Consider the following 9,994-nt stretch of genomic DNA (forward strand, 5'->3'; position numbering starts at 1 on the left):
GAAACCCTAAAACTCTCTCTGCCTCTCTCTCTCTGCCTCCCTCTCTCCGCCTCTCTCGCCGTCTCTCTCTCTCTAACTCAAACAAACACAATGAAGTAATGAACCCTAAAGACTAACCTAAATCCCTAACCATTTACCACTTCATCCCATCTCCTCTATCTATTAATTGCACCAAATCTCAGATAAATCTTAACCACGTACAACTTGATTGGATCAAAAGTTTAATATGTTCGGTTGGTTGTACGCTGATGATCTACAGATCAGAGGAAGCGGTTGAAGCCTTTGAACATCAAATTCGTTATCTTATATTTTTCTCAAAATTGTAGAAAGTTGTAAACTCTCTAAAATAGATCTACTATATTGAGTTAGATCTATTTCAGAGAGGCAAGAGACTTGTATAGTTGTATATCATGTAGTTTTTTTTGGCAATAGACTTGTATATCTCTTGTAACGTCAATCTGTTTGAATCTTTTAAATCTTTGGCTAACCAAAGTTTTCATAAAATTGTAGTCTAGGGTTTCGTTTAGATGTTATGATTATCTAGGGTTTTTTTATTTTTGTTTGGAGGTGTTCTTGATGTAAATCTCTGTTTTTTATTTTTTATTTTAGTTTGTCTTTCTTTCTGTATGAACATAAATGGGTGGGAGGGGATGTTTATTGGCATCAATGCTGTGATTATTCAATAAAATAGGTAGTTGAAGAAATGGGTAGCTTGTACATGTCTCTCTCTTCATTCTCATTCATCTCACTCTAAGATTTACCCACACATGAAACAATGTCAGTAAGCAAAAGAGAATGTCTGAATTCAAATTTGAGAAAATTAGTGTTTTTACTTTTAATTTAACTTGGAAGTTTTTTTTTGGGAAAAAAAAACTTCATTAATTGCCAATAAGGCTAATGTGAATACAATGAAGTTAATAAAACTAAAACCCTATTACAGATGGGAGTAACATAGGACTAACAATTAGCTTCCTATGTTACTCACTAAGAATATATACTCAATTTAACTCAACAAAATTAAAATTTACTTTATCGCCAAAAATGGACTGACTATGCAGAGAGTAATGAATCAAAATTGTCATGGTCTTTTTCCTGAGCTCCTAAAACTATATGCAAATTTCATGAAAATCCTCACTAAGAATACAACAAAAATGAAGAATGTTTTAATCAAATGAGATCTGGAAAAAAAAATACTAAGTTAGACTCTTCTTCCTCCTCGTTGTTGTTATTGTTTTGATTGAGAGTGACATTTATCTAACCTTTAATAAATCTCTCCTTATTGTTGTTGTTATTGTTTTGATTGAGAACGACAAACTTTTGACAAATCCTTCCATGCCGTTTTAGTGTTTCTCCATCTACAACTCAAGGATTAATTAGATCGTTCGACCAGTTACTAAGATCAAGAGTGACATTTGTTATTACTATAGACGACTATGACACACTTCTATATTTGAACACCCCACATTGTTGTGTTCTTTTCAACTCTTTTAACTTTCTTCTTATTTTATGTTTTTTAACTCTCTTAACTCTCTCAATCCTTGTACCATCTATTCTCATTTTATGTTTTTCAAACAACTGAAAATAAACAATTAGTTTTAGCTTTTTGTTCTTTTTATCTCTTTTAGTCATCTATGTTACTATCTAGTTATAGTTACAATGGTAGGGTTGTGAAATTTTTGAAATGCGAAAAAAAAAGAAGATATCTTGTAGAGTATGTTACTATCTACTTAAAGTTACAATGGTAGAGATATGGAAATGGAGAAACGCAAAAAGAACATTATTGTGTAGAGTATGGTCAGGTTCATATAGCTCAACCGTACGAAAAAAAAGTGGTGTGAGATGCCTCCATGTTGGCACACAAACAAAAACGCACACAATTTCACGATAGAAAAATGACCAAAATGTGATGATTCTCTTGAAATATTATTAGGCGGGAAGGTGTTGTCTTAAGATCAAATGATCTCAAGCCAGAAATAAAACATGTTAGTACAACTCAATCAAGCGTTGAACGTAATAATATAGGGGAGGTTAAATTAGTATAAAGCGATGGGAAAAGGGCTTTTAGAGCCAACCTAATGATATTTAGTCATATTGTGCAAAGATTATAGATGGCTGAATATTGACAAAAACACAAATTTGAAATCGAAGTGCTTTACTACTCTCACAAAACAAAGAAACAAATATTGATATCCTCTGCAGCTCATCTACCTCTAGACGGAAAGTAATAATTCCTAGATAAATTTGTGTTTATAACTCACAAAATTTTGTAGGGACTTGGGCATAAAGCGACAACGACCAGTAAGTTTGTGATGTCCAATTTATAGTCCAAAATAAAAAGAGTCTTCTAATTAAGCATAGTGGGAGTTTGGGAGACAATGGAGAATGACAACCGATAAATAGAAGCCAGACCTTTACAACTAAGACGATAGAAAATTATCGAAGTCTTCACATTTACAAGTTAAGAGATAGAAAATTGTCGAAGATGCATTTATATCCACTTATATGTGCATCAATCGGCCCAACTGAAGACCTGACATTTACCAAGTTAAAAGATAGAAAATTATCAAAGATTTAGTTAAGGTTCATATTACTAATAGAAACTTGAAGAAACATAATTGGATTTACAAAAATAACTTATGGGTTTTTGTTATAGGTAACTATTACAAAAAACTGCTTCAAAACCACTCAACAGAGATACTTAATATGATGGATGAAAAAGATCACAAAGTCAATCCGTATAGAAAAGAGATTCAGAAGACAAAATTATGTAAAAGATTCCAACTTCACTTTCTGTTACTTCTTATTTTCAGCCATCAATCCTTCTCTCATCTATAAATAAGAACATTATTGTTTAACAAAGACATAGGTGGAGAGAATGTAGAAATAAGAGATGCAAGTGCTACCAATGTCAGAAGGCTTACTTGAACAAGACGATGAAGTCGCATATATGAGGCGAAGAACCCATTATAGATCGCTTTACTTTTTCATGCATCGTATTGCCGCGATATCAATTGGAATGTATATCTAACTCAAGTCCACTTAATCATATCAATGAAACTTTTGTTTATTGATGAGGTAATAAAGCATGGTGCTTGTAGTACAATAGAACAAAATTTAAATTTGTACCCACGCAACCTGCTTAACAATTTTAACCATTACCATCTAAAGAACCCCTAACCGACACAAAGTACCATCTAAAGAATCCCTACCCGCCGTACCAGACACAAAGTACATTCATATCTCGTCCTAATTGTTTCTTAACAAGAGAATGAGTGTTTGTAAAAGAATGAGAGAATGTAAAAATATGAAACAACAAAAGACCTAGACATCAGAATACTAAGTTACTACATTGTTGGAATTCGGAAACCTGGCCTATTAATTAAGGGTAAAGCCCGTAAAGACAGATAATTGTAATGTTTGCTGAAAAAGAAGAGTAGATCAAGAATGGACATCCTAATGTCGTCAAATACTGAGCTTTTTCCTAAATTTTTTTCTCTATAGTTTCATTATAGTTCATAACTAAAACTCAAAAATGTTTATATACAGGTAACATGAACAAACAAACAATAAAAAGATTGAACATGTCAGTCAAATATCAGCAGAAGTTGAAGTGAGTAGCGCTTACAATTAACATCTCATCATCCTCTTCATCTTCTTCATAAGCAACCCCACTACCAGACGTAGTAGCATTTCAAGCGAGACTCTCATGTTCCTCTGCTGCGAAAGAGACTCTCATCGGTCAGACAACCATCCTAAGCCAGGAAGCTTGCATTTTATATAAATGTCATACAAAATATATAGAGACTTGAAAAATAATTTAAAGGTTAGTTTCATGTGAAGATATAGTCATCAATTATCTATCTAGAAATCAAGTTGAGGTAAAATGAATAGTCTATAATTGGGTTTTTTTAACTAAGGAACGCGAAGATCCTGTCTGGAGATTTTATAAACCCAAGGTAGCTTGGATTCTGGCAGCACGTAGAAGTAACTCATTTTCCGACACCATTAGTTAAATCCAAAATCACTCAGAACTACCAAGTAAAGCAACGTAGTAATTCACTAAAATCAAGCAGTAAAGCAACGAAGGGTGAAATGGCTAGGACAAGCTAAATCTGCTCTTGTAGAGTATTTATAACGACTAATGCTAAAGCAAAAATAAAATAGAAATATTGATCATTTACTAAAAAAGGTCAAAAGAAATAGAAGCTCAATTTCAAGTCACAAGAGGCGGGGACTGGTTCTTGTTCTTTTCGTGCTCTGTCATGTCTGTCATTAGCAATCTAGAGTTACTCATAAATGCAGCGGACCTGAATATTGATTTGTGATGTAAATCTCGAAAAATAGATCTTTTGGTGGCCATGACGGTCTAAATTAAGCAACATGATGTGGCATCAGTATCATTGATCATTACTATAACCCGGCTGACTGACATGAAAAGAGAGGCGAAATCCCTTTTATGATATTGGATCGATTTGGCAAATAATAGCAGTTAGATTGTGTGTTATATTTACCATTTCGGCATTACTAATGGTCTAATGGGCTAACACAAATAAAACTGCGGAAAGTGTGGAGTGAAATATTATTATGGCTCTGCCGCATCTTAAGAGATACTTTTGTTATTTCACAGTTGTGTGCCTTCCAAGCTCTCGTGTGCCTTCCAAGCTCTCCATGAGAGCACATTTATCTATCTGTCTTTCACCTTGGTGAAAAGAAGCAGGGCAAACTGGCTCACCTTCCCTTCTAGCATTTCCTCAAGACTTATTTAGATACCAAATTGGGAAGATGTAGGTTCTAGATTATATAATTTTGTATCGAAGTTGACTTATTTTGTTTTTCCTCTAGGGGTGTTGCATGTCCTGACTTTTGTATCATCATTCTACATATATGCGTATATAGAATCATTTGTATCTGGTAATGTAGGTTCTAGATTATATAATTTTGTATCGAAGTTGACTTATTTTGTTTTTCCTCTAGGGGTGTTGCATGTCCTGACTTTTGTATCATCATTCTACATATATGTGTACATAGAATCATTTGTATCTGGTAATACTATGTCCTTGAAGGGAGTTATCCTATTGTGAATATTTATCACCTGCCCTGAGAACAGCTAAAGATCTTGTTTTGCCTATACTTGGTTGCTATAGTAATTGAGGGGGGTCTTAGGTCTGTGGTCTTCTAATCTGGCAACATTGTTAGAAGAGTTCAGTCCGAGACCATTGCTATGTTTTATGCAACTTCTGTCTCCCTTTATCTGATTTGAATGTATTAGTTATCTTATCTTGTTTTTGTAAGCATAACTGCAGAAGTTCATTAAATAGAATGACTACAATCAATTATAAAGAGTGAAATGAAGCAAGCAAACAACTAAATATTACCTGTCAAAAATACTTCTGGGACAGATCATGTAGAAACTGACTTTAAACTCAAATAAGAAAAAGATCCTTTTGTCAATCCATTGAAACCCATAAGAAAATTGGAGAGCTTCCAATGTCTTCCATGGATAATGGATTCACCATTTGTTTTGTGGTAAGCCTTTGTACGTGAATGAGTATCAAATGCACAAATCCATGAGCAAAGGCGAAATACCAACCATGGCTAAAACCAAAAAAGAAAACATAAAAAATACAAAATGAAAAGAAAGCGGAAATGAAATTCAAACATATTCATTAATCTTTAGAGAGGCGGCAAACCAATAATACCTGAGTTGAAGTTAAGAAATGGTATAGGCCCTTGATTCCTTGAACATCTTACAAAACTATTTGAAGTAATAACGATTTTGGTGAAAAACTTGTCAGTTTTCCAAATCAAATTAAGAAAATGTTCATCTTTCTTAGCATATAACTCAAATAGTGAAAGTATATATATATATATATATATATATTATATATATATATATATATATATTATATATATATATACAATATCACTTTTTCAAGATAACCGACTTACCTTTTAATGATGCTAATAGAGCACTCTGTCCAAGTTTCAAAAATTCTTCGAAAGCTGCATACAAGTTCAAGAAATTAACTTATGTGATATAAAACTTCTCTATTTTGACTAAACGAACAACTCTATTTCTAATTAGAAGTAATTAGATGAGATCAGATTGTTGCCAGAAACATGAACCCTCCACATTTATTACTCGGAAACATTGAATATTATATAAAGTGATCAATGAAATATATTCCATGCGTGCCACAAACATGAACCCTCCACATCTATTATTCGGAAACATTGAATATTATATGAAGTAATCAATGAAATATATTCTATTCGTGAAATTCTTATCACCGTTTTAGGGCAAAGCTACTAAATTCATATAGAAAAATATAGATTCATCACCATCTAAAAGAACATATGAATAAGAATTACAGACTTAAACAACTAAGTATCCTTAGTCAAAACTTAACAAGACAAATACACACTAGTGTAACATATACTGGACGAGTCCGTATCACTTCTCCCACATATCCATCAACAAAAATTTTGTCCCAGTCAATAAGTTGAAACTTATTACTTGCAACCTATTTAATCTAAATTTTGCAACCCTTAGTTCATCTCATATTCAAAAATAAACACAGAATAACATATCTTATAGATCATCGAAAAAATAAAATCTGAAAGTCTATTAAAGATTCATATGAGACTTCATAAACCAAAAAATAGAAAAACGGAGGAGGTACTTCAAATGGTGGGAGGTATAAACACTCAGAACACATGAAAAGGTAGAAGTACCCAACCTTCTTCAAGTAAGATCGCACTTCCGTCACGGTTTTTTCCAACCTTGTCTTAGTATCTAGGGGTGGCAGCATCCATCTATTAATGAAAAAGAAATAAACATCATTGATCTTCACAATAAACCAACATAAAACAATCATAAGCACACAAGATAAATCTGACCTTATTACAACTACAACATCATCAGCTTCACACCAAGGGGAGTTATAAGTCCATACATAACAATAATTAGTGTTGTATCTATTTTATAATCAAAGGGATACCAAAAGAAGAAATTATAAAATGAAGAAAGAAATATCAAACTACATTACACCATGGATCAGTAAAATGTGTGGATAGCTAATATAACTAATTCGAAAGAGGGAAGATGGAAAACCATCTAACTATCGAACATTCAAGTACACACCACAAACCGTAGTCAGTAACTTACGAGAATAATTATAATATAAATTCAAACAAGTTAAGAACGAGCTTAGCTTGATTATGTAAGTGCTAGATAGTTGGAAATAAAGAACGGAAATGCAAATAATTATAATATAAACTATCAATGAATTGACGTGCACCTAGCTTGAATTAGGGTTTGTCTAACGCAATTTCCGGACACCTGCAAACCAGAGGAGGAAAGTAAGGCGAAAAGAATTTTGAATATATGAAGCAAGAACTGGTTCATATTTCAATAGAACTTAAACTTATTTGTAATAGTTGACTGCTGAGAATAAATCAATAATGTTCCAGACGCTGAAAGTATTGTTATATATGGACTTATAACTCCATATATTGTAAGAAAAGTAGTTGTTTTAGAAGTGGTTAGAAGCAGTGAAGACGGTTTTCCCGTTGATTTTCAAATAGTACTAAAAGAATACCATATTAATTTCAAATATTAGTCTGATATGGAGGAGACAATATTAGAGAAAACCACCAATGCAAGGAAAATGTCCAGATGTATTATGTCTGAATGATCCTATAAGGGGTTCGTCTAGATTTGTTATTTCCTTTAGAATTTTGGTTTATAATACATGGGTAGCTTAAACAAGAGCAACGATTACATCTCGAGGTACATAAAAGGATTCTAAGAATTAAGAAAAATGGGAAAAAAACAAGTTCTTATTGAAGAACTATTTTATCCTTCATGTACTGGTTATAATGGAATTCATGCATCTAAAAGAATCATAAACATTTATAAGTCTGTGGGTATTGAAGTGTTGTTGAAAATAGGAAGGAAACTGGGAAATTGAGAAAGATGAATCCAATTATTGTTCATGTGAATTAGCATTCTGACAAGCTAAAAGGAATAGAAGTTGTAGTTGATTTCTATGTACTTGAACCCCTACAAGATGGCTGACAGTGGTAGTATTTTTTTTTACCCTTTTTCAAATATTGTTTGATATTTTTCTATCGTTGTTCATGTTATGTATACAGATAGACAAAATAACCCTATATTGAAATATTACCTGTGCAGCTTTTTCATAGCTAAAGAGGAAGATAATTAAGCGTTTAACCATAAGAGACTGAGATACCCACAAGATGTTGATCGGATTGACTTGTAAAACCGATTGTTGGTGTTTCAGGTTTTATTAATCCACCCTACACATTAAAGTTAGGAAACGGGATAAATATACGCAAGCTAAATTGAAACAACCATGAAGATCAAAATACTCAAAATGAGATAAACCTAAATAAAGTTGTTAACTAGTTAGGTTCAACCCTTAAATTAGCTTATGTTCAACAATAAACAAATCTCCATCAAATTGGCAGCTTTATATTACCATATTAATAATCGTCCATAAATCAACAACTCTTTCAGGCATTTCACCAAACACCTTTTGGTATATACATGTTTTACCAGAAGATGTATGAATTTCCATGTAAACGTGAACAATTTAATAACATGGTTCATTATGAACCAAGAATGACCAAGATTAAGCAAGATGAAAGGGAACATTGTATCTTAAACACTTAAAATTAAGTATGACCAAAACTATCCGCAGATAACAATTAACCAAGAAATTTTTTGAAGCAGGAATCATATGATGGCGGCCATCCTCCTATGGGCCTCACGGCTAGCCCAACTATAGGCCCACCAGCCTAGAAGTTATATTATTATAAGTTTCCTATTTTATTATTTAAGGTTTCTATGTTTAGGAATATTAGCAATCAAGGAAAGTAATATTAATAGTTATCTTGTTTCCCACTTTGAGTCTAATTAGGAAAGCATAATCTCTATATAAGAGAAGTTCAGTTTATCTTGTAAGACATTGAATTGAGTTATAAACAAATCCCTTGATTGCATCTTCTTTCTTTACAGTTATTTTAGTTTATCTTTAGTTATTTCTTCTCTCTCTTCTTAATTCTAGTAATGGATTCTAAATTTATTTCGCTTCCGCAACAATCTACATCAGCTGGTATCATGAGCCTTCAAAATCCTGAAATTTTTTTTCCAACTAATCATCCAGAGAGGAATAAGGTGTTCAAATCAAGACTTACAATCAATAAAAAGGTATGTGATTTCATCATCGATAATGGTAGTGAAGAAAACATGATTTCTCAACGACTTGTTAATGCACTACAACTACCTACAACTGAACACCCAAATCCTTACAAAGTTGGTTGGATTTCTAATCAAAAAGAATTATCGGTAAGAACCCAATGCACATTCCCGTTCTCCATTGGCTCTTATTATCGTGATTCAATTTGTTGTGACGTCGTCGATATGGATAATTGTCATCTTATTTTCAGAAGACCATGGATTTTTGACGTCGACGCCACATATTATTGTCGGGCAAATATATTCGAGTTTTCTTGGTCAAACCGTACCCTTAAACTACTACCGTTAACGGAAAAGACCGATCTCTCGGTTCAAACTTCCAACACGGAACCACCACGGCAAACCACCAAAACTATCACCGATCATCACCACCAACAACAACCGCAAACGACCACCACCGAAACACCAGTTCCATCCACTATACCACACCGAAACCTCACCGATCACCATCACCGATCCCCACCTACACCACAACCGATCACCATCACCGATCACCGATCGATCACCATCACCGATCTCCCCACCGAAACCTCATCCATCACCGATCAACACCTACAACAACAACCGAAACCCACCACCATCACACCACAACCGAAGCCTACCCCTACCGAAATAGCCCCACTTCGCGGCTTTTTGCTAGCAACCAAAGATACTTCCACCACTCAATCGACCACCACACCAAACCGGCCACCACACCCATCCGTTAAACCC

The 9,994-nt window shown here is 33.6% G+C and overlaps 1 long non-coding RNA gene across 3 annotated transcripts; it reads right to left on the reverse strand.

Annotated features, from left to right (window-relative positions):
• Positions 1-2,615: 2,615 nt before the first annotated feature.
• Positions 2,616-8,328, reverse strand: LOC147547938 (uncharacterized). Of its 3 annotated transcripts, none has more exons than XR_015238974.1 (9): positions 8,190-8,328; positions 7,302-7,342; positions 6,741-6,816; positions 5,950-6,003; positions 5,700-5,755; positions 5,376-5,595; positions 3,626-3,714; positions 2,922-3,024; positions 2,616-2,829 (listed from the first exon to the last, which is right to left on the reverse strand). It is a non-coding gene; the product is annotated as an uncharacterized LOC147547938 (long non-coding RNA). The 3 variants fall into 3 exon arrangements; XR_015238972.1 differs by having other exon boundaries at positions 3,626-3,717; XR_015238973.1 differs by lacking the exons at positions 7,302-7,342; positions 8,190-8,328 and adding an exon at positions 6,901-7,147 and having other exon boundaries at positions 3,626-3,717.
• Positions 8,329-9,994: the final 1,666 nt, after the last annotated feature.

This window comes from Eschscholzia californica, unplaced genomic scaffold (genome assembly GCF_041429995.1).
Source record: "Eschscholzia californica isolate CP2 unplaced genomic scaffold, dmEscCali1.0.p SCAF_3, whole genome shotgun sequence".
In the NCBI taxonomy this organism is placed as follows: domain Eukaryota; kingdom Viridiplantae; phylum Streptophyta; class Magnoliopsida; order Ranunculales; family Papaveraceae; genus Eschscholzia; species Eschscholzia californica.